A 25,663-nucleotide genomic window follows, 5' to 3' on the forward strand; every position below is an offset into this window, starting at 1 on the left:
ATTGTCTTAAAACTCCCAGTATTTTAGAAAAAAATGGACTTCCAATTAACAGAGTTTTGAATATCCAATATCTTTTATTATAAAACACGGAAGCACCATCTCAACTAGGGAATACTGATTGCTTAAAACCATATGCTTTTGAATAAATCTATATTAGTTTGATGAAGTTTTCCGGTAATCAGTATGTGGGGGCAGAATCCCAGAGAGCAGTTTCCAGGCTCTTGGCCTCACGTGGGAAGGTGATGGCTCAGGTAGTAGATGGCCGTCAGCTGTAACCAGTTAGCCAATTAGTCACTGATATAACTGCTGTGGCTGCTTTGGTTGGTCGGTCGATCAGTTGGCAAGTAGAGGAGCGGACAGCAGGTTGCAGGTTGTGTGGATCCAGCCTCCAGTGAGACTAAGGTGCTGCCAGTGAGACGATAGTGGTATGACTCCCTTATCTATGGCTCCGTGGGTGTTCCTTTTTGGCCTAGCCATATCCTGCGTTCTTATGTGGGGAGTGGGAGCAGAGACCCCACAGGCTGCCTCGCATGACAAATGGCACAGCGAGCAGGGTCCCCGCACGACACAGTATAATTTACTATAATTGTATTCAAACCCCAAATTATGGGTATTATACACATGAAATACAGCGCTGATTTAAGGCAATTAGTTTAATCATTTTCCTGATGTGAAATGAAAGAGGGACACTGCAGAGCAGGGCTGCCCATTAGCACATGATGTGAAGAGGCAAGCCCTCCTTTTTTGCCCTTGCAGTACAGATCCTTACTCTCTGTTGCTGTCCTTTCCTCCTACAGAACATGGCATTTTCCAAAGCAACATCCCATAGAGTTGTGCTTTGTTGTTAACCAACATCCTCAAGCTGTGTAGTCCAGGATTTTCTCATCACTCACCTGAACAATTGCCACCACATTTCCTCATATGCTCATGCTTGGTGTTCATTGCATGAGGTTGCCTGGGCTGAAGCAGGCCTTAATTCAGCCTGCACTCTGCTCACCAAATCTGTTTGGGTGGCTTCTATGAAGAAGCACCTTTTCTAATTTACTTAAAAGTAGCAGCAGCAGACAGAAGCCATAATGATGTTGATGCCCAAGAAGGACTGGATTGCCATTTATGAACTCCTTTTTAAGGAGGGAATGATGGTGGCCAAGAAGGATGTTCACATGCCTAAACACCCTGAGCTGGCAGACAAGAATGTGCCCACCATGTTTTCCCCAAAATAAGACCTAACCAGAGAATAAGCCATAGCATAATTTTTCAGAATGTTCATAATATAAAAATAAGCCCTAATGCATCTTTTGGAGCAAAAATTAATATAAGACCCGGTCTTATTTTCAGGGAAATACGTAGGGCTTATTTTATATTACAAGCCTCTTGAATAATCATGCTAGGGCTTATTTTTCAGTTAGGTCTCATTTTCGGGGAAACACGGTACCTTTGCATTATGAGAGCCATGCAGTGGCTTCAAATCACAAGGCTATGTTTGCCTGGAGACATTTCTACTGGTACCTTACCAACGAGGGTATCCAGTATCTCCGTGATTATCTCCACCTGCCCCATCCCCATCCCCAGATAGAGCCAGACACTTCGCACAGCAGTGGGCTTGAGACTGCGGGCCAAGGCCCAAAGATCTGGAGGGCAAGCAAACTGCAAAACTCACTCGAAGGGAAGCTGACAGACCCATCTACAGACAGAGTACTGTGCTTCCTGGTGCCTACAAGAAAGCTGAGGCCGCAGCTGGGTCAGCAACCGAATTTCAGTTTAGAGGCGAATTTGGTTGTGGATGTGGTCAACTACCTCAGTAAAGTGGGAGTGATTATTTGGTGTTGAATTAGCTTGTGGCAAGAAAATAATCTTGTGTGCCCCTGTTTTTGCATAATATAGCTTGAACAGGAATGTTTTAAAGGTCAGAATATAAACAGATCAAGACTGGATTGGTTGGGGGGGTAGTCGTGGACATGGTCAACCACCTCAGTAAAGTTAGGGCAATTATTAGGTGTTGAATAAACTTGTGGAGAGAAAATAGTCTCAGCAAACTGGGAGAGATTGTTTGGTGTTGAATAAGCTTGGGGAGAGGAAAATAAAAAAGTAGCAACAGCAGCCTTGCTGCTAGTGTCTTCTAATTGGTCTTTCTTCCCCTAGTCTTGCCCTTCTTTTATTTATCCTACCACTAGAATAAACTTCAAAAATGTGGGTTTGAAAACACTGATGAATGAAATTGAAGAAGACACAAATAAATGGACAGGCATTCTGTGTAATATTGTTAAAATATCCATACTACCCAAAGTGATCTATAGATTCAATGCAATCACTGTCAAAATTCCAGTGGCATTTTTCACAGAAATAGAGAAAACAATCCTAAAATTTATAGGGAGTCACAAAAGACCCCAAATAAGCAAAGCAATTTTGAGAAAGAAGAACAAAGATGGAGGCATAACACTTCCTGATTTCAAATTATATTAGAAATCTATAGTAATCAAAATAGTGCGGTTACTGGCATAAAAATAGACATAGAAACCAATGTAATAGAATGAAGAATCCAGAAATAAAGCCTGTATATGTGGTCAAATGAACTTCAGTAAGGGTTCCAAGAACATACAATAGGGAAAGAACAGTCTCTTCAATAAATGGTCCTGGGAAAATTGGATATCTATATGCAGAAGAATGAAATTGGAACTTTCTCTCATTCCATATACAAAAGTCAACTCAAAATGGATTGAAGACTTAAATATAAGACCTGAAACCATCAAACTCCTAGAGGGAAACATAAGGAAAGGCTTCTTGACACTGGTCTTGGCAATGATTTTTCAGATATGACCCCAAAAACACAGAGAATGAAAGCAAAAATAGACAAATGGGATTGCATCAAACTAAAACACTTCTGCATAACAAAGGAAACAATCAACTGAGTGAAGAGAAAACCAGTGAAATAGGAGAAAATATTTGCAAACCATACATCTGATAAAAGGTTAATATTCAAAATACATAAGGAATTCAACTCAATAGCAAAAAACCAAATAACCCAGTTTAAAAATAGGCAAAGGACCTGAATAGACATTTCTCAAAAGAAGACATACAAATGGCCAAGAGAAAAATGAAAAGATGCCCAGCATCACTAATCATCAGGAAAATGCAAACCTAAACTACAATAAGATACCACCTCATTCCTGTTAGAAGGGTAAGTGTTGGTGAGGACGTAGAGAAATGGGAATTTTCTTATGCACTCTTGGGGGGAATGCAAATTGGTGCACCCACTTTGGAGAACAATATGGAAGTTCCTCAAAAAATTAACAATAGAACTACTATATGATCCAGCAATCTCATTTCTGGGTATTTATCCAAAGGAAATGAAATCAGTATCTTCAAGAGATATCTGCATTCCCATGTTCATTGCAGCATTATTCACAAGAGCCAGGATATGGAAATAACCCATGTGAACCTTGATGGGTGAATGGATAAAGAAAATATATCTATAATTTGTGCCAGCATGGATGAGCCTGGGGGATGTTATGCTAAGTGAAGTTAGACAGGCACAGAAAAACAATTCTATTATATCTGCTCATAGAGGTAGAGAGTAGAAAGGTGGTTACTGGGGGTGGGATGGAGAATTGGGAGATGTTGAATAGAAAGAATAAAGAAGAAAAGTGTGTTTGACCATGCTGCTTCTGCTTAAAACATTTAACGGCTCCCCATTCTAGAGAGTAGTATGTCTCAAACTTCTATGTGCACATGAATCACTGGGGTTGAGAAAGGGGAGCTGGGTGGATCTTGTTAAATGCAGATTCTAATTCAGTCTGGGATGGAGCCTGAGACTCTGCCTGTGTAACAAGCTCCCAGGTGAGGCCAATGCTTCTTGTCTGCTGACCACTTTGAGTAGAAGGGTCCTAGAGCAGTGTTGTCCAATAGAATGTTCTATGATGACAGAAATGTTCTCTATCTGTACTGATCAATATGGTAGCCACTAGACTTATGTGACTATTGAGACTGGTCAATGAAATGTGGCGATTGAAATGTGGCCCATGTGACTGAAGAACTGAATTTAAAATTTTACTTTATTTTCATTAATTTAGATTTAAATAGCCACATGCCACTAGTGGTTACTGTATTGGACAGCACATCTATAGAAAATAATATCCATATGGATCCCTCTCATGACCTGTTCTTTGCCTGCCTCCTGCTCCTCATTTCCTGTCCTTCCTTGTCCCTTATTTTATGATATAACATCACTGAGCAATCATAATTTTACAAACAGATCAAGTGGTTTTCATGCCTCCACTTTGCACATGCTGTTCCCTTTGCATGGAATGTCTTTTTTCATGTTTTGTGTCCAATAATGTCACACTTTCTTCTGTGGTTCAGTCCCTGTACCACCTCCTCTGTGAACCTTTCACTGAACCTGTCCTTTTAACAGCAACCATTTACCATCTACAGGTTTTGAAGGCACTCCACACACATTATTTCATTCAATGTGTGCAGTATGCCTGGTATAGGGAAACTGAAGCTTGACATGGCTTACCCAGGGTCACAGAGCTGAAAGCAGAAAATCATAAATTCAAAGCATGTCTGCATGATTCTGACGTCTATTCTTTTCCTACCACACCATGGTGCCTTCTGCAGGCACAGTGCTATGATATGCATAGTACTAATTACACAATGGTGAAATTGTCTACAGTCTCTCTTCTCTACAGGATCATTAACTGCTAGAGGTAATGGACTAGGCATCATTTATTTCTGTCTCCCTGGGGCCTGGCACATCATGAGTGCGTGAATGTGTATGTTTCAGCTCTCCAACTCCACTGTAAAGTCCCTGACTGCTGCGGCTACGTTTATTTCACTGATGTGCTGGTGCTCAACAGGCCTTTAGCAAGAGTCTGAATAAATGAATGAATAACTAAATGAGTATGCTGATTATGGGCAACATTGGCAAGGATTTTGTTAGGAATCTGAGGGCAATTGTTCTTGCTAAACAGCTTTTGGATTTCAAAATAAAACAACAATTTTCATAATTTATAAAATGCTATTTTTCTACACTGTGTCACTTTCTGTCTCTTGAGTTATTTTTATCTAAACTATACATTTGAATTTAGTTAACTTATTTTACTTAGCAAATATTTAACAAATTTATCACAAACAAAGCTCTATGCTAGGTCCTAAGGGGTACAGAAGAATATAAATTGAATCAGACATTTTCTTATTCTCAAACTAGCTAATACTACTGCAAGAGAGAGAGATGGGTACCCGAGTAGAAAGGAGAAAGCAAGAGAGACTAGAGGGGTATGAGAAGGGATGAGTATGGAAAAAACTAGGATAGTAAAGTTTTGATGCATACTTCCCTTCATATCTGCCTAATTAGCATGGCCAGTGTTCTCCTGAATTAACGTCCTGTAAGATACATTTTACTGAGAATATGAAAAAATGGGAATGTGTATACACCACCAGCAGGAAACAAGAGTGTAAATTAGCACAATCTTTATAAAGGGATTTGGAGTCCTGTCCAAATTCTTTAAAATCATGCATGCCCTTCATTCCAGCAGTTCTACTTGTAGGAATTTATCCTAAGACAATCATCATGGCTATGCTCTGAGTTTTATTAGCAAAGACTTCATGGTAACATTGTTTATAATGATTTAAAAAATGCAAAAAGACAAATATCTAACCCATAGGGAATTAAATACTCCCAATCCATATAACTGTGTCATTAAATGCTATTTAGTCATTAAAAGTGATATGAAACTTGATATGGAACAACATCATTATATATTTTTATGGAAAAAAAGAAGGTTACAATATAGAATGTGCCAAATGATTTCCAAATTTTTTGGTGGGAGGGATTTGAGGGTGCTTATATATGCACAGATGAAACAAAGACTTTAAGAAAAGACCCAGACAATCTCTTAATGTGCTCTCTGGGTGATGGATGGGCTTACATTATTTGTGTCTATGCCTTTCATCTGTTTGTGCCACTTTTTATAACAGAAAAATACATTTTAAAGAAAATGAAGACACCAATCTGTTTAGTGGTTTCAATTTAGCCTAGTCCCTGATTACAAACTATCTTCTTGAAGATCCAGGTTACCTCATAGGAAATCCATGGGTGGCCAATTGCTTAGAAATGTCTCCAACTTGGGAAAGTCACGCTCTCTTCCATCTTCATTCAGTGTCCTCTTTCCTTGATTTCCAATATCCATTATTTTCCTGTCTCTGGTTTCAAACTCAGCCTAAATTGGAGTCATCTCTCCCTTGTCCAACCTTTACTTGATCGATGTTCCTCAGGGTTGGGACATCTGTGGCAGGAGTAAGCCTAATGGTGCCCAAAGGACTGTGAACTAGGCACATTTCTTGCTGTCCAGTTTCCTTCTGTTTGCTGTGCTCTTTTGACATAAGAGCTCAAAAAAGTTATACATACCTCATTGCTGAATATCACTACAGTTACCTTTGAAGTACTCCCCTTGGGAAGCTATGCACCGACACCAGTGCCTAGTCCACCCTTCAAAGCAATATTTAAACAAAATATTTAATATGTTAAATATTTTGGAACTCTTTTTCTGGAAATGGCCAATAGAGCTCTCATCGTATTACACTTGATGTCTTGAATGCCATCAAAATGTCTTCCTTTCAATATTTCCTGTATCTTCATGTAAAGAAAGAATTCATTGCGGGCTAGATCAGGGGAGTATGGCAAGTGTTCCAATATAGTTATTTATTCACTGGCTAAAAACTCCCTCACAGACAGTGCCATATGAACTGGTGCATTGTTGTGATGCAAGCGCCATGAATTGGTGGCGAAAAGTTGAGGTCATCTAACTTTTTCATGCAACCTTTTCAGCACTTCCAAATAGTAAACTTGATTAACTGTTTGTCTAATTGGTACACATTCATAATGAATAATCCCTCTGATATCAAAACAAGTTAGCAACATCATTGCAATAAGTTCGTGAACTTAATTGTCAGACCTCATATAACTTCTAATCCTTGTTGGTCTCTTGCTTTTTGTTTTGGGGATGCTCTTGTTGTCTTTCCTCTTTTCTGCTCTCTTCTTGAGCTTCACGGATGAGGACTACGGGTCACTTGCTGGGGATCTAGTGATCGTTTCACTCACCAGGAGACCCTGTAACAAAAAAAACAAAAAAAACAAAAAAAACAAAGAAGTAATTAGAGCCTATTCTAGCATCTAGACATTATTTGATCTGTAAAACAAACATGTAAAATGAGAGAAATAAGCAAAAGTAGCTCCCTGGTTTGTTCAAACAATCTCAAGACAGGTTTTAGAAGCATTACATTAGCTCCTTCCTAGAAAATTCATGTTATCATCCTGAAGTGTTCTTCAGCTTTGCATAATGTGGGAGAAAGATTGTTAAACACAAAATTAGAAAGTGATTCAGACCAAATTTTTTTCTGCATAAGAGTGTGGCTTAAGCCACCTGCATGTGTTTTTCGCTGCACTTGTATAACAGGTCCTGGCTCCCTGATATCACGCAGCATTGCAGATTGTGTGACAAGAGATTCAGGAGGCAGCCCAGCACATGGGTGTGAGGAGAGACCTGTGTACATAGGAAATACCAAAAGAATGTCGGAGTGGAGCCAGGCCCCAGGAGGCCGTGTCCATGAACCAAGGGGAATAAATCAGCAACTAATCGGCTGACTGTTAGGTGAAGGAAATGCCAAGAGCAAGGAGATGCACACCTGCTTGAAGAAGGGACTACCTGTGACTGGTATGGCAGAGCCACACCTAAAGCCACACCTCCCTCTTTCTTGGTGAGTGTATGCTGCTTATTCATTGGTCATCCAACAATTACTGACTTCCTGTCTCTCCAGCCCCATCTCCCTGCACATTTTGTGTTCTAAGTTCCATCCAGGTCCTCAACTACACTACAATCCCATCTGCCTCAAAGCCTTTGCATATGTTCACACTGTCAGGAATTCTCCTTCCTGTTTGCCTAGGTAATTGTAGGGAAAGTAGAGTCAGCCTGGCTCCCTCCCCAGCCATCTGGTGACCCTGACCCAGTGACCCGCCAGGCACATGTGATAAAATGTTGTGCAAGCGCCGTCCATCCTGACGATGTTGTTTATATATGCTTATGTAAGCACCTTGGCTGTGCGCCACTTTTGTTTCTGTATGCTATAAAGGGGTCCGACCATTTTCCGAGGCTGGCTATGTGGGGCTATGTGGGCTATGGCACATCCAATGTGCCAGGCACAGTGCTAAGAGTGAGGAACAAATAATGAACAGAAACACCGTGCTGATGCTTATGGAACTCATCTTCTAGCTTGGAAGACAGATGTGAACCAAAGAAACACACAGGCAAGTATTATAAAACACCTACTAGGTGATAAGCTCTGTTCTAGATGATGAGGGCAATGTGAACCCCTACCTTTGTGGGGTTTGTATTTCTAATTATACCATGGGCTGCTTACAATGGAGAAATTCATCATGCCATTGGGCTTAGAAGACATGATTTGACCTGGTCTGAGTGGGTGATCAGGGAAGGTTTTCCTGATGAAGTGACTATTTTAAGCTCTAAGGCCTGTGCTTAAGACACAGTAAATTGTGTGTGTGTGTGTCTAGATCTACATCTCAATCTAGATATAGATATAAAGCCAGATGTAGAGATAGTAGCATATATATATATATATGCTACTTTCCCATATATATATATATACATATATATATATATATATATACACACACACACATATATATATATATATATATATATATATATATATAGAGAGAGAGAGAGAGAGAGAGAGAGAGCGAGAGAGAGAGAGAGAGGTGGGGGTGAGGATTCTGAGACCTGAGTGTGAGAGAGTTACTGTCATGTCGATGTCTGGGTGGTGTCCCAGGGATAAGGTGTCTGCGACTCTGGTAGCTGGAAGAAGATGCGTGAGGCCAGAGGCCGAGCAGACATGTTTTATTTACAGGCTTTCTGGACATAGCCAGGGTTTCTCACTGTTGTACACAGCTGGACATTTTCAGGTTACAACCCGTAGCCAGCAGCAGTCTCATGTCTCAGCAGCCCACAGCAGCAGCTCTTGGGCACGGCCCCCACAGCCCCATTTCTCAGCAGCCCTCATACACTTTGGGCACAGCCCACATAGTGCCAGGCACAGTACTAAGGGGACAGGCAGGCAGACTCTTACTATTCAACGTGATAAGTGCTATGAAGAGCTTGAGCAGGGAGCTAAGGAAACTGTGGCTTTGGAGGAGCATAGTGCCAAGTCTTACAGGCTAGGCGGGGAGAAGAAAACTGCAGATTGGGGTGGGTCACAGAAGGCTCTCAGGGGGGAGGCATCTAAGCAGAAGCATAGGTAGGTGTTAGGCCGGTGATGACAGGAAGGAATATGGGTATAGTCACTCTTGTTGAAGGGAGCAGAGGCAAGACCTGAAAGGGAGTTGGGGACAGAGAAGCAGAGACCCGAGAGGATAGAGACACATGGACTGGAGGGGCAGGCCACCAAGCTCAGTGTAGAGGGGTAAGGGTTAACCTTGACTAAATTTACTTCTTTTGAGGAGGACTAAATATTGCATAATGCTTGTAAAAAACTCATTGCATAAATAGACATCATCTATGGAAGTGTTTGGTTACATTGGAAAGGTTCAATTTGTAAGCAGGGGTAAGCCTGCATTTTCTGACTTCATAAAGCCCTCTTGAAATGTCCTCAGGATCCTTGTTTCTGCAGAGCACAGCCTCAGTTGATCAGGTATCTATTATATTGGGGAGGATTCTGCTTTAGGGCTTGAGTGGCTGGTAAATTGTCTCTCTGTGAGTTGAACCTACTGGTGAAGAGAATATATAAACAGTTTTTAAAATTATAGTTGACATATCATATTATTTTAGTTTCAGTACAACAGAGTGATTAGACATTTATATGCCTTACAGCATGATCACCCTGATAAATCTAGTACCTATCTGGCACTGTACTTAGTGATTACGATGTTACTGACTATATTCCCCATGCTGTACAATACATCCCCATGACTTATATAACCTTCACCTCTTTACCCTATCCCCACTTCCCCCACCACCCACAACCATCAGTTTGTTCTCTGTACTTATGACTTTCTTTCTGTTTTGTTTTTTCTGTTCATTTGTTTTCTTTTTTAGTTTGCTTTTATAATAGAATCAGCACTTGCAGACTTTTTCTCCTCCTAGAAGCTAGCTCTGCTCTTGAAAAGCTCTGGTCATGTGCCTCCACAGCTGATTAGAGACGACATACTCTTGATTTTCTATCACCTTTGCCACACCGTAAGCCTCTCAGTGACCCCTTCAGAGGTTGTTTGTTATATGCCTCCTCAGGCTCTCTGCCCAGTCCAGGGAAATCCACAGTATTTGTGTTCTTGTGTACCTAGAACTGGCTTAGTTGTGCTCTGAGAAAGAGAGTGAAAAGTAAAAGCCATAGTCCTTAGAATCAAAGAACTTACATTTGGTTGAGGGCATAAAATACAAGTACCTGAAGCAATTAGTATACAGTATTAAGGTTCTTTTATTTACAGGTAACAGAAACTAACTCTTCCTTCTTAAACAAAAGGGGGAAATTACTGGATGGAGTCAGGGAATCACACAAAACAGGAGAGTCTGACAGTCAGGATCTAGCGTGTAAAGAATTCAGGGTGGCTCCAGGATCTTAGTAGCAGGAATGTGGACCTTCCCTTTGGAAATCTGTCATACAAGGGTTTGCAACAGGGGCAAATGGGGGAAGGTGTAGCTTCTCTGATCTCGATTATAGACAACTTGGCAAGTATAAAGAAGAAAATGAAAACCATTCAATATCTCACCTCCCAGAGACAGCTACTGTTATGCTTCTAATACATATTCTTCCAGTCTGTTTTTTTTTTTCTGTGAGTGCATGAGTATGTGTATTTCTCACAAAATTGAGATCCTACACTTTATGCTATTTTGTGTCTTGTTCTATTCAGTTAACGTTATACTGTAAATGTACTGAGTTAATGGCATGGGTGGAATTTGAACACGTCTTTCATGACTCCAAAGACCAAAGACAAGTTCTTCCCAACACACCATGCTCTTATTTTGTATTGAGTTAAATGGTACCTTCCCATCCCTCTATCCCCCACACCTCCTCCAAAGATATGCCCACATCCTAAATCCCGGAACATGTGAATGTGACCTTTTTTGGAAAAAGCATTTTCACAGATGTAATTAAGTCTCTTTAGTTGAAATTATTGCACATTACCTACATTGGCCCTACATCCAATGACAAGTATTCTTAAAGACAGAAGAGAGGAAGACATAGACACAGGGAGAAGTTCATGTGAAGATGGAGGCAGTGATTATAATGATGCACCTATAATCCCAAGAACACCTGGAGCTTCCATAAGTTGGAAGAGGCAAGGAAAGATATTTCCTTAGAACCATCGGGGTAGGGGGAGTGTAGTCCTGCTGGCATGTTGATTTCAGACTTCTGGCCTCCAGAACTGTGAGACAACACATTTCTTTTGTTTTAAGCCACGCAAAATGTGGTAATTTGTTGCAGCAGCCAAGGAAACTAATGCAATTTTTTTTAATCCTCTATCTTAGTACTAGCACATATTACAGACTGCCACATATTAGGTGTTTTCAAAGAGTTAATTACTTATTAGATTAATACAGGCATATGATGAAACAAAGCTTTAAATCATTTTCAACTAACTTGGACTGAACATTATAAAATCGTACTTGATAGATTCCCATTTTGAGGGTTATCTAGGAAGAGAACTAATATTTGTTGAGGGCCTTCTTTGTAGTAGACACCAAGGTAAGTTTCATTCTTAAATTACATCACAGCGAGAGTATTATAAATTACAGTGGCAAGAACAAGGTTTTGGAGTCAAATTTGAGCTCTGATTCTTAATAGCTGTATGACCTTCAGCAAATTACTTAAACTCTCTTAACCAAAATTTATTTATCTGAAAAGTGGGGGAAATAATTCCTATCTCCCTGTCCTGTTTTTAGGATGAAAGGAGATAATGTATGGAATAATTGAGCACGGTGCCAGGCACATAGAAAAATCTCAACAAACATTAACTATTATGAGTGTAACATGGTGGTGGGTGCAGAGGGAAGGCTGGAATTGGGAACTGGGGCCCTCACCTGAGAACTGACGCCAGTGCTCCCCTTCTAAAAGTTCAGAGAGCTGCTGCATTTGGGCCAGCTGAGTCCCTGCGAGCATGCTGAGACAAGCCCTGGGGGTCAGTTGGGCCCAGTGTAGGGGTTGTGGTTTAAGCTGTCCTGCCAGTATCCTCCCCTGGAAAGTCCACCTCATGGCAGGGAAGGGGTCCTCAGCATCAAGAAGGTATTGTGGGGGTTACTTCTAGCAGAGGGATGAATTGAGGAGGGCAAACTGAAGCTTAATCTCCATACCAGGGACCAGGCAGAAGGAAGACCCTCAAAGGCCCTCCAAAATACCAACAAATGCACTTCACAGAAGAGCCCATATTTGGATGCCTGCCATACACTAGGAGTAAATGGTCTGTCAGTGTCAAATAGAGATAGAGTATCAGTGGTGACCAATGGAGAGGATTACTAGCTTACAACAGGCAGTCTAGTAAGATGAGATCTGCCTCCCCTTTCTCTACCCTTAACACTAAAGCAGTGCATGCTGGGAAGCAAAAGGTGTTGGTAGAACAATGGGAAACCAGACTACCCTTTGAAACCCTAGCAATAGACTCAACCCTGGCTGCATATTAGAATCACTTGGTGAACTTAAAAAAAAAAAAAATTCTTGATATGCTCTGATATTCTTATTTAACTTGTGTGGAGAAGAATCCAGGCATTAAAATTTTTAATGAGCTGCCTTGGTTGAGAACCACTTCCCTAAAGTCAAAGTAAGTAGCCTGTGCTTGGGAGAAGGTGTAGGATTGCCAGATTTAGCAAATAAAAATAAAAGTATTATACAGGACACACTTATAAAAAATTATTTGTCTAAAATTCCAGTTTTACTGGGCATTCTGTATTTAATCTGGCAATCCTAAAATGGGAGGAAAAGTATTTGAAATGGATAGAAGATTGAAATTTTAAAATGAATATGGCAGAATCTTAAGGACTGAAAGTAACTGTTTAGTAATAAAAGGTGACTGAAATATTAAGGAATTGGGCTGATCTGTCATTCAAAGGAGCTGCTACCCAGTGAGAAATGGGGGGTGTGAGAGCAGTTGGGAGCAGTTTTACAAAAAATATTTCCTAGTACAATATCATAATGTCCATTATATCTCAATAAAAAACAAAACCCATTTTATGTTATGTCCCCAGTGAGTTGAGACTCCCAGTAAACTAGTTATATCATTCTGACCAATAATCTTGCCCCAGAGATGAGCAATCAGAAGCCTAAAGTATTTATGTGATTTGTGCAAATTCAACAAAGCTGGTAAGTGATAGAGCCAGGATTTGAACCCAAATTAATTTGAGAAAAAGAAGAAGTAGAAGGAGGATAAGAAGAAATAGAAAGTTGTTTCTACTGTGCCAAAATGACTTTCAGAAGTTTTATTTGATAGTAGTAATACTAGTAGATTGATTCCCTAAAACACAGTTGACATATGGGAATCTCCCAGGGACACCCATCCTCTTTAAAGGGCAGAGAAAGAGAGGCTGGGCTGGAGTTGCACATTTTGGAGACTTCAGGGCCCAGGCCCTGCAGACTGATCCTGCTACCGACTTCCTGCCCTGCCCTAAATGAACGGGATGAGGGGCTGAGCCGGGCACACTTTAGTCTTCTTGTCCTCTCAGTTGCTGACCAGCCAAATGGCGGTGGCTGCTTGAATGTTTACTTTGTGGAATTTTCTGCTGCTCCATCATGATGTCTACTGCTTATATCTCTGTGTTTTAATTAAATGCCGTCTCACTGTGCTTGAGCCCAGAGCTCTTTTAGTAAAGAGTACAATTTTGTAAATCAATGGAGAAAAGTAAGCAAAACCACCTGTTCTGAAAGACTGTGTGCTGCCAAGTGTGAAGCTCTCCCGTCACTTCCTCCTTCCCCCACCCAAAAGTAACTCGTAGATTGGGGGTTCCCAGCTGCAGGGCCTTGACTTTGGGGCACAGCAGCATGTCTTGACAAGCGGAGGCAGCGACTCAGGGTGTGGAGGAAGATGGGCTGCTGAGGTGTCAAGTGCCAAAATTACCTTAGGTTGACATATGTGAGAGGCACAAATCTGCTTAGTGAGTAATATCAGCCTTCTCCTCGCCCATTCCCACCACCTGTTAAAGGAAAATGTGTCTTTTCCCCCTCAGCTTCCCTCTTTCCTCACCCACATGGAGAATTCTAAGTTTGCCAGCCTGCCTCCTAGGATTATGAGATGTGGGAAAAGGAGCATGGGTACAGAGACACAGGGCTAGAAACATAGGAAGGAAGAGAGAAGGGAACTAAACCTACTAGGCTTGTGGACTGGGCTTTGAAGAACAGTTTTGGTAGAGTTCACAGTAAGATACAAAAGCAGTTTTAGGCTGGAAGACAAAAGGATTTTTTCCCCTAAATAATTTATTGAGGTGAAATTCATATAACAAAACTAGCCATTCTAAAGTGAACAATTCAGTGGCATTTCATTATATTCACAACATTGTACAACCACTACCTCTCTCTTGTTCTTATTTCCATCACTCCAGAGTACTATACCCTGAGAAAGAGTAGTTTAAGATGTGTTGATGTGGATTATGAATTGGACCCCTTAATGCTCTTCAAGAGATATAAATGAAAATTGGAGTTTATTCTTAATAACTTAGATTGTGGACTTTGACCTATCGAAATTGGGACATGTGGGCTCTGGGGTTATTTGGGATCCGTACATGCATATAGTGATTCCATGGTGACCCCATTGCCCCCGGGGGCAGGAGTGCTTCGCCCCAAATACATTAGACCCTGCACTTCCCAGACTATGAGTTTCCTATAATGCCCATGATAGATATTCATAATTGCATGATTTCACCAGGTCAGATGTTGGAGGGAGAGAGGCACTGTCTCTGATTTGTCTTGCACCTACATCCTATTACCACTTTACCCCAAAAATAAGACCTAGCTGGACCATTAGCTCTAATGAGTCTTTTGGAGCAAAAATTAATATAAGACCTGGTTATATTATATTATATTATATTATATTATATTATATTAACCCGTCTTATATTATAGTAAAATAAGACCAGGTCTTATATTAATTTTTGCTCCAAAAGACACATTAGAACTGATTGTCCAACTCGGTCTTATTTTTGGGGAAACATGGTAGGAGAATCTGGTATTCGTATCCCTCAAAAAAGACCCCACCAGCAGCCTTGAAGTGCAAGCTCTGAGTGTACCCAGAACCTTAGAAATAGCCCTAGGTAAGCTGAAATACACTCTCATCCACACATTCCCTGAAACTTCCCATTTTATCTTCTTGAGTACCTATCCCCCCACCACTCTCTCCCAGACCCCAACCCCTGGATAACCAGATGCTAAGAGCCTTTTACCTTTCTCCATGCTCATACAACTATTATATTCAAATACATATATATACAATATTATATATATTATATTATATTATATTTGTATAATCTCCATATATTTAGGGTTTTGTAAAGTTCATCGCTTGCTTTGGAAAAATTAGATCATGCATTTTCTGCATCTTCTATTTCTTATTCAAAAATACCTTGTAGAAATCCCTTTCAGTCACCTGGTATGGTTCTAATTCATTTTTTTGTATTAGCTACATAATAATCCATGATGAAAATCTTCCATAATTTATCCATTATTATCAATTTAAAAATGTGAAATATGTCTTTTTCCCAGAGGTTAAGAGTTTCCTATCTTGATAAGATCTCCCTAACCCATGTATTTACCTAGATTTTCTTCTAAGTTATTTATTGTTCTATTTATATAAATGTAAAAAGTCCTTATTATATCTAGAATTTGTTTTTATATATGGGATAAGAAGGGATTCAACTGTTCTTTTAGAGAATAGTAAATTGAGGTTATATTATGTATTAAATAATCTATCCTTTCCCTGCTGACTTGAATTATCAACTTTGTCGTGTATTAAATGCTCACATGTACTGGGATCAATTTTTGCAGATTTTTTCATCCCCTATTCTGTTCCTCTCATTGATTGATCTTGCCTTGTACTAATACACAATGAATTGATTACAATGGTTTTTTCGAGTGCTCTGAATCTGATAAAAATATGCCTTCCTTACTGTTATTCTTTTTTCTATTTTTCTTCTCTTGTGGACATTTATTGCTGCATGTAGGTTTTAAGCACTTTTTATCTGATTAAAAAACAAAACTTGTTGGAGGCAAAAGAAGTCTAAGGAAAACTAGGAGGTAGCATGAAGGGGGCTTTTGGGTGCTGGTTATGTTTTATTTCTTTATGAGGATGTTAGTTACATAGGCACACTTATGGTTTGTGCAGATTTCTGTATGTATTCTTTAAAACAAAATTTACTTATAATAGAAAACCTGCTGGGATTATAATTGGGATTACACCGTGTTTCCCCCAAAATAAGACCTAGCCGGACAATCTGCTGTAATGCGTCTTTTAGAGCAAAAATTGATATAAGACCCGGTCTTATTTTAGCAGAATATAAGAATGGGTGTTTATAATATAGATAATATAATAATTAATATAATATAATATAATACCCGGTCTTATATTAATTTTTGCTCCAAAAGACGCATTAGAGCTGATTGTCCAGCTAGGTCTTATTTTTGGGGAAACATGGAATTACATTTATATATTTAAGGAGAAGGAATTTTTTGTATTCACCACTCTAACAATTTATTCAGATTTCATTTTATGGTTTTATAAGGTTTTTCCCCACATAGTCCTATACCTTTTTAATATTTATCTCTCAATATTTTATATATTTTGTCACAAAAATTAATTGAATTTTTCCCATTTCTATTTTTTATCCAAAATCCAAGCATTTCTTTTGTTTTTGTTGTTTAAATTTTTAAAAATATTTTTATTAAAATATAGCTAACATACAAAATTATATTACTTTCAGGTATATATGATAGTTATTCAACAATAATAGACCTAAACAAGTGATCACCATGATAAGTCCAGCAACCATCTGACGCTGTACCATGCTATGACAATATTATTGACTATATTCCCCATGCTGTACATTACATCCCTATGAAGTATTTCTTTTATACCTGGAAGTTTGAACCTTTTATTTCCCTTCACCTTCCCTCCCTTTTTAACTTTTTAATTACAGTTGACATTCAATATTATTTTATATTAATAGTAGGTGTACAGCACAGTGGTTAGAAATGGTCTTAAATTTATATATTTATGATATGATCCCCCTGACTAGTCTAGTACCCACCTGGAACTATACATAATTATTATCATATTATTGACTATATTCCCTATGCTTTACTTTACATCCCCATGACTATGTTGTAACTACCAATTTGTACTTAATCCCGTCCCCTTTTTCACTGACCCCAAACACTTTCCCATCTGGCAACCATCAAAATGTTCTCTATGTCTATGAGGTTGTTTCTGTTTTGTTGGTTTCTTTATGTTTTCCCTTAGATTCTACATATAAGCAAACTCACACTGCATCTGTCTTTCACTGTGTGACATATGGGCTCTGACAATTAAGTTCGCAAACTTGCCACCATGCGCTTACATTGGCAGCACTGTACAAACAGCTTGGTAAGGTTTCATAACTATGGTATATCAGTGTCTCACAGCTGTGTTTGTGTGGGCGTGTGGTGGTGTCTTGCTGAGTGGTGCTCATTATTGTTATTGCGTATATTTGTGTGCCGTTAAGAGAATGTCTGAGCTTGAATTAGAGCAACAAACAAACATTAAATTTCTTGTTAAACTTGGCAAGAGTGAAAGTGAAATCAAGGACATGTTAGTTCAAGTTAATGGAGATAATGCCATGAAGAAAATGGCAGTATACAAATGGATTAAACATTTTTCTGAGGGGAAAGAATGCGTCACTGATGAAGAGAGGTCAGGGCGGCCAGTAACGAGCCAAACTGAAAAAAACATTGCAAAAATTCATTGAGTTGTGTGTCAAAATTGTCAGCTGACTGTCAGAAGCAAAGCAGACCACGTAAAACATCAATAGAGAAACAGGAAAATCTTAACTGAAAATGTTGGCACGAGAAAGGTGTGTACAAAGTGGTTCCGAATGAGCTCTTGCATCACAACAATGCATCAGCTCACATGGCACTGTTTGTGAGTGAGTTTTTAGCCAGTAAACAAATAACTGTATTGGAACACCCTCCCTACTCACCTGATTTGGCCCCCAACAACTTTTCTCCTTAGGTGAAGGTAAAGGGAATATTGAAAGGAAGACATTTTGATGACATTCATGACATCAAGGGTAATACAACTCTGATGGCCATTCCAGAAAAAGCGTTCCAAAATTGCTTTGAAGTGTGGACTAGGCGCTGGTATCTGTGCATAGCTTCCCAAGGGGAATACGTCAAAGATGACCATAGTGATATTCAGCAATGAGGGCAATGAGGAATGTAGCACTTTTTCTAAGATGAGTTCGCGAACTTAATTGTCAGACCTTGTACTCCACTCAACACAATACCTTCAGGTCCACCATACCGCTGCAGATGGCAAGAACACATTCCCTTTCATGGCCAAGCAATATTCCGTTGTATATATGTACCACCTCCTCTTTATCCATTCATCCATAGATGGCTGCCTCCACATCTTGGCTACTGTAAATAATGCTGCTGCATTGAACATATGGATGTACATGTCCCCTCAAAGTAGCATTTTGGGTATCTTTGAATAAATATCCTGAAGTGGGTTTACTGTGTACTTCCGTGACTTTTCCAAGTCAAGTTGTTGTCCTTTCAATCATAGTTGTGGAGGGCACAGTTCAGGTCCAGGTCCAGTTGCCATTGTTAGTTGCAGGGTGCACAGCTCACTATCCCTTGTGGGAGTCGAACCAGCAAACTTGTGGTTGAGAGCCCGCACTGCAACCAACAGCCATCCGGGAGCTCAGCAGCAGCTCAGCTTAAGGTGCCGTGTTCAATCTTAGTTGCAGGGGGCGGAGCCCACCACCCCTTGCAGGATTCGAGGAATTGAACTGGCAACCCTGTGGTTGAGAGCCCACTGGCCCATGTGGGAACTGATCCGGCAGCCTTTAGTGTTAGGAGCACGGAGCACCAATTGCCTGAGCCACCTGGCCGGCCCCTAACCTTTGTTTTAAAGTTTATTTTATCTGGTATAAGTATTGCTCCACCTGCTTTTTTTTTTCTTCTATTTTCATGGACTATCTTTTCCCCATCCCTTTTCTTTCAGTCTGTTTGTCTTTAGATCTGAAGTGAGTCTCTTGTAGGCAGCATATGTAAGGGTTCTGTTTTCTTATCCATTAAGCCACCTTATCTTTTGATTGGAGCATTTAATCCATTTCCATTGAAAGTAATTGTTGATAGATATGTAGTTATTGCCATTTTATTATTCACATTTTTTATTTTTTGTGTTAAAGAAGTCCGTCCAAAATATCTTGTAATTCTCATTTAATGTTGGTGAACTCCTTTTAGTTTATTGTGTGTGTGTGTGTGTGTGTGTGTGTGTGTGTGATTTTTGTCTGGGAAGCTCTTTATCTGTTCGTCAATTCTAAATAATAGCTTTGCCGGTTAGCGTACTCTTGGTTGTAGGTCCATGCCTTTCATCACTTTGAATATTTTGTGCCAATCCCTTCTGGCCTGCAAAATTTCTGTTGAAATTTCAACTGAGAGTCTTATGGTTACTCCCCTGTGTATAACTAACTGCTTTTCTCTTGCTGCTTTTAAGATTCTTTGTCTTTAACCTTTGGCATTTTAATTATTATTTCTTGCTTGGGACTCTCTCTTCTTCCTGGGCTTGTATATTTATTTCCATCACCAGGTTAGGGAAGTTTTCTGTCATTATTACTTCAAATAGGTTTTCAATTCATTTCTCTCTCTCTCTTCTCCTTCTGGTACCCCTCTCATGTGAATGTTGGTACCCTTGATGTTGTCCCAGAGGCCCCTTAAACTATTCTCATATTTTTGTTTGTTTTTCTTTTTGCTGTTCTGATTGAATGTTTTCTGCTACTTTATCTTCTAAATTGTTGGTTTCATCCTCTGCTTTATCTTATCTACCATTGATTCATTCTACAGTATTCTTCATCTTAGTTATAGTAGTCTTCACTTCTGACTGGTTCTTTTTCATACTTTCTATCTCTATTTAATGCTTTCTATCTCTTTGCTGAAGTTCTCCCTGAGATCACTGAGCATCCTTATAACCAGTGTTTTGAACTCTAGGTTCAGTAGATTGTTTATCTCCATTTTGTTTTGATCTTTTTTTGAAGTTTTGTTCTGTTCTTTTATTTGGGACATATTTCTTCATGTCCCCATTTTGGCTGCTTCCCTGTGTTTGTTTCTATGTATTAGGTAGGACTGCTATGTCTCTCAGTCTTAGTAGAGTGGTCTAACGTATAAATAGATGACTTGTGGAGTTCAGTGGAGCAGTCTTTCTTGTCACCTGAGTCATGTACTCCAGGTGTATTCCTTGTGTGGGTTGTGTGTGTTCTGTTGTTGTAGTTGAGTCTTAGGTGTTTTTTCCACATCAGTGGGAGGGACTGATCCTCAGGCTGATTGGTTGTAAGGATAGTTATGACTACAGTGGAGGAATTGTTGTGCAGGGGCTGACCCTATGGAGCAGGATTCACTTTAGCAGGGCTCTGGAGCGTGCCAGATGTGCCCTTTGGATGTTTCATCCCCAGAGGCAGCCAGATGATGCTCCAACGCATCCAAAGTTGGCTACAAAGCATGATGGCCTTGGGGCCACCTGGGAGGGGCCTCACCACAGATCATGTTCAGCTGCAGCTTGTGCCTTTCCAGGGGCCACCTGGCATAAGCCACAAAGCAATCCACAGATGGTGCTGCCTGCACTGTGCTTGGAGGTGCCTCAAGAGGCCAAGCCATGAACTAAGGCCAGCTGTCACTAGTGCCGGGCTTAGGGCTACTCAGCCAGAGTTATGGGACATGCTGAAGCCAGATTGTTTGTGTTCTATGAACCTTTGAGAAATTTTAGGAAAGTCTGCAGTATGAGCCCAAACAAGCCATTTATACGGAAAAGCCAGTGGAAGCAGCTGGGTGGGCCTGAAAGTTGGGTGGGGCGGGGTCCCAGGGAATCAGGGCAGATGAAAGTTTTTAGCCAGGTGGATGGAGACTCAGATATGGTGACTGCCTGTGTCTGCCCACTGTGAGGGGCGAGGGCTCAACAAAGAAATAATGGCTTCTGCCAGCTTCTCCAACCAGGGAAAAGCTGCCCCTCCATCTCTCGCCCTGGAGCCAGATAATTCATTTCCTCTCCATATATCCCTTGCACCTTTGGAGCTGCTACTCCAGGGCTGGAGCTCAAAGTAAGTGAGTCTGTCAGCAAGTAAGTCCATGCACAAGCCCTTTAAGATGATCACCTGGGACTGCAACTGCCCTCTGTCTCACTCAGCCACAATCTTTTCTGGTTTTCACAGCCATAAGTTATGGGGACCTCTCTCCTCAGCACTGAAACCCTGGGCTGGAGATCCTGGTGTGGGGCTGCGACCCCTCGCTCCCCTGTGGAGGACCTCCACAGCTGAGATATCCCTCCCGATTTTTAATGGTCACATGCGGGTGTGGGACCAGCTTGTTCTGTGTCTTTGCCTCTCTGACCCGTCTCAAGGTGGTTTCTTCTGTATGTCCTTAGTTGTAGGGCTTTGGTTCAGCTAGACTTCAGGTGATTTTCAATGATGGTTGTTCTGTAGTTTAGTTGTAATTTTGATATGGTCGTGAGAGGAAGTAAGCACAGCATTTTCCTACTCTGCCATCTTGACTGGATCTGTATCCAAGCCTTTTTATTTCTGTTTTTAGATGAATATGCTATAGTATGGAGAAGTGATTATTTTTATATGATTTTTTTTTAAATCTTGCCATCTTACAAACTTCATTAATTTGAGTGTATTTTTTGAAACTAGAGTTTCCCAGATTTTAGAGTGCAATCATTCTGTTAGTGGAAGAAATATTGTCAAATATTTATGTCAGTTATTTAATGTTATCTTCTAATTGTATTTCCTAAGTACCTCCATGACACTGTTACATAATAATGCTAATAGCAGGCATAAATCTGGGGGGTAGGGGGGAAGAGATAGAACCAAGAGCAAAAAGAGTATTCCAATACTTTATTTCTTTTTTCAAATGTTTGTACTAGTCACTTCATTTTTCTTACCTGATTACGTTTGTTTAAATCTCGAAGAAAATTCTGAATTAAAATGGCAATGGTGGGCATGGCTAGGTTCTTCATTTTAATTGAAATGCTTTTGGTGTTTTGGTGATTAAAATGATAATGGCTATTATTTTTTTATAGTTTAATGTATTTTAATAGCAAACTTACAGGAACAGCACAGAAGACAGACAACATTGAAAATATGTACTTGCATTTAAGACAACTCAGTTAGAAAAGTATAGTGAATGGAGGGAGTTTATTGTATGACAAAAATGCTACAAACAAAATTTAATTGACATCAATAAGAAATTTACTTGTTTTTAAAAAGTCCAAATGCTAGCATTGTCCAGAAAAAATGATCAGGTTTATTTATAATTGTTATAAAGTTGAACTGCTGAAACTTGTTCACTGAAACTTTTGACTTGCACTAAGGCTTTACGTCCCCACATTTACATTAAAATTCAAACACAAATGAAAATGGAAAAACTGCCAATACCTGATTTCTGTCCCCTATTTTTTCCACTTGCAATCATATACTTAGGAACCTTTTAACCCCATTGAAATAAATAATATCTAATGTTCAAAACTACCAATAACAGAAAGAAGAGATTTTTCTTTTTAAAGAATGAAATGTTTCCCATCATAGTAGATTCTTAAGCACATTCTCCACATATGTGGCATGCTAGCTGGATGTGTTTTGGCATAATTGTAACATGTTTGGCATGGATAGAACACAGCTTGGTGTCTTCAAACAGGTCAACCAAATAGGCGCTACTTGTCTCCTGTAAAGCACCAATAGCTGCACTCTAGAAGCGCAGATCTATTTTGAAGTCCTGAGCAATTTATCGCACCAGACGTTGGAAGAGAAATTTGAGAATCAGAACTTCAGTGGACTTCTGATAACATCTAATTTCACGGAATGAAGCGGTACCAGGCCTGAAACGACGAGGTTTCGTCACCCTTCCAGTAGAAGGCGCACTGTTGCGAGCCACTTTTGGAGCTAGTTGCTTCCTTGGTGCTTTACCAGTGGTTGATTTGCAAGCAGTAGGAGCCATGGTATGGAGACCTTCTTATTTTACCCGCCTTCTCCTTCGGCTGCCACTCAGCAAGCTAGAGGTGGTGCTGGCTTTAGGAAGCCACAGCTGCACTGTAGCAGCTGCTTGGTGCGCACATGTTGTGAACCCCGAGTTTGGGGCACTCAGGGGTGAGTGGAGAAGGGTGGCAAGACAGGGTCAGAGGAGGTTCTGTGGATGAATGCCCCACCTTCAGGTGTTTTATCCATGGTGGGGAAGGTGACAGCTATTGTTTTTTTGATAAAAAGACTTTATTATATCCAACAATTATCATTTTATTCTTATTTTCCTTAAAGCTTGAATAGGAATGACTGCTGAACTTTATCAAATGCCTTTTCGGGAAATATTGACAGGATGATATGATTTTCCATCTTTAATTTATTAATGAAAATATTTGTGTTGATGAATTTCTTGATGTTGTGCTTTGTGATCCTAGAATAAACTCTGTTTAGCCACAGTGTATTGTTCTTTTGTCACATTGCTAGCTTGTATTTGTTAATATTCTATTTAGAATTTTTGCATCTATAGTTGTAAGATTGGCCTATAGTTTTCTTTTTTTGTACTATCTTTATCAGAGTTTAATACTTAAATTATGTTTGCTTCATTAAATAAATTGAGAAGCTTTCATTTTTTTCCATGGCCTAGAATAAATTAATTAACATTGATAGATCTATTCTTTTAAGATTAGAAAACTGAGCTGTGGAATCATCAGTCCTGTTCCCCCCCCTTTTTTTTTTTTTTAAAGTATGTTTTTCCAGGACCCATCAGCTCCAACTCAAGTAGTTGTTTCAATCTAGCTGTGGAGGGTGCAGCTCACAGCGGCCTATGCGGGGATCGAACCAACAACATTGTCTCTAACCAAGTGAGCTAACTGGCTGCCTCCTGTTTCCCTTTTTAATGGTAGATTTTAATCTTTCTCTTCTCTTACCCTATAATTAGTTATTCAGGATTTCACTTCTTGGATTAATTTTGGTAATTTCCTCTGGATATTCAAATTTATTCTCATAGAGTTAGCATGTAATACATTATTATAATTATTTTAATCTCTCCTATATCTGTGATGATGGCTATTTTTTCATCTGCAGTTTTATCTATTTCCTGTTTTATCTTTAATCAGATTTGAGGGGTTTATCAGTTTTGTTGACTTTTTTAAAAACTAGCCTTTGGATTTGTTTACAGTGTCCACTATGTTTTTGTTTTCTATATTTATTTCACTCAGCAGTCACATTTATTAATTCTCCTTTAGAATACTTTTTCTTCCTCACTCTTCTTTTACTGTCCAGTGGAGACATAATGCTTTTGCTGTTTTGTTCCAGCCCTCTCCCACTTCTAGGCTTTGGTGAGATACAAAGGAACTTCTCTTCTCTTTTCTTTTCTTTCTTTTTTTTTTTTAATTAAAGTTTATTGGGGTGACAATTGTTAGTAAAGTTACAAAGATTTCAGATGTACAATTTTGTAATACATTATCTATATCTCACATCGTGTGTTCACACCGCAGAATCAGTTCTCCCTCCATCACCATATATTAGACCCCATTTACCCTCTTCTAGAGCACCCCTCTCCCCTCCCCCAACCCTCTGGTAACCCCTAAAATATAGTCTATATCTATGAGTTTTTGTTCTATCAGTTGTTTGTCTTGTTCTTTTGTTGTTTTCCATTTATACACCAGATATCAGTGAAATAATATGGTTCTCTACTTTTTCTGTCTGACTTATTTCACTTAGCATTATAATCTCAAGATCCATCCATGTTGTCACAAATGGTCTTATTTCATCTTTTATTAATGCCGAATAGTATTTCATTGTGTATATATACTACAACTTCTTTATTCATCCATCTCTCGAAGGACATTTTAGTTGTGTCCATGTCTTGGCCACTGTACATAAAGCTGTAATGAACATTGGAGCACACTTGTCATTAAAGATAAATGTTTTCAGATTTTTTGGGTAGATACCCAGGAGTGGAATTGTTGGGTCATATGGTAATTCTATTCATAATTAGTTTCAGGAAACTCCACACTGCCTTCCATAATGGCTGCATCAGTCTACATTCCCACCAACAGTGTACGAGGGTTCCTTTTTCTCCACAGCCTCTCCAACACTTGTTACTATTTGTCTTGTTGATGATAGCCATTCTAACTGGGGTGAGGTGATATCTCATTGTGGTTTTTATTTGCATTTCTCTGATGATTAGTGATGTTGAGCATTTTTTGTATGTCTATTTGCCATTTGTATGTTCTCTTTGGAGAAATGTCTCTTCAGGTCCTCTGCCCATTTTCAGTTGGGTTGTCAGTTTTGTTGTTGTTGAGTTTTATTAGTTCCTTGTATACTTTGGATATGAGCCTCTTATCAGAGGCACCGTTTGCAAAAATCTTCTCCCATTCAGTTGGTTGCCTCTTTATTTTGTTGATGTTTTC

The 25,663-nt window shown here is 39.6% G+C and overlaps 1 pseudogene; it reads left to right on the forward strand.

Moving 5' to 3' along the window:
• Positions 1 to 1,079: 1,079 nt before the first annotated feature.
• On the forward strand, positions 1,080 to 1,805 carry LOC117034105 (40S ribosomal protein S10-like; annotated as a pseudogene).
• Positions 1,806 to 25,663: the final 23,858 nt, after the last annotated feature.

The sequence above is a fragment of the Rhinolophus ferrumequinum genome, chromosome 14 (genome assembly GCF_004115265.2).
Source record: "Rhinolophus ferrumequinum isolate MPI-CBG mRhiFer1 chromosome 14, mRhiFer1_v1.p, whole genome shotgun sequence".
Classification (NCBI taxonomy): domain Eukaryota; kingdom Metazoa; phylum Chordata; class Mammalia; order Chiroptera; family Rhinolophidae; genus Rhinolophus; species Rhinolophus ferrumequinum.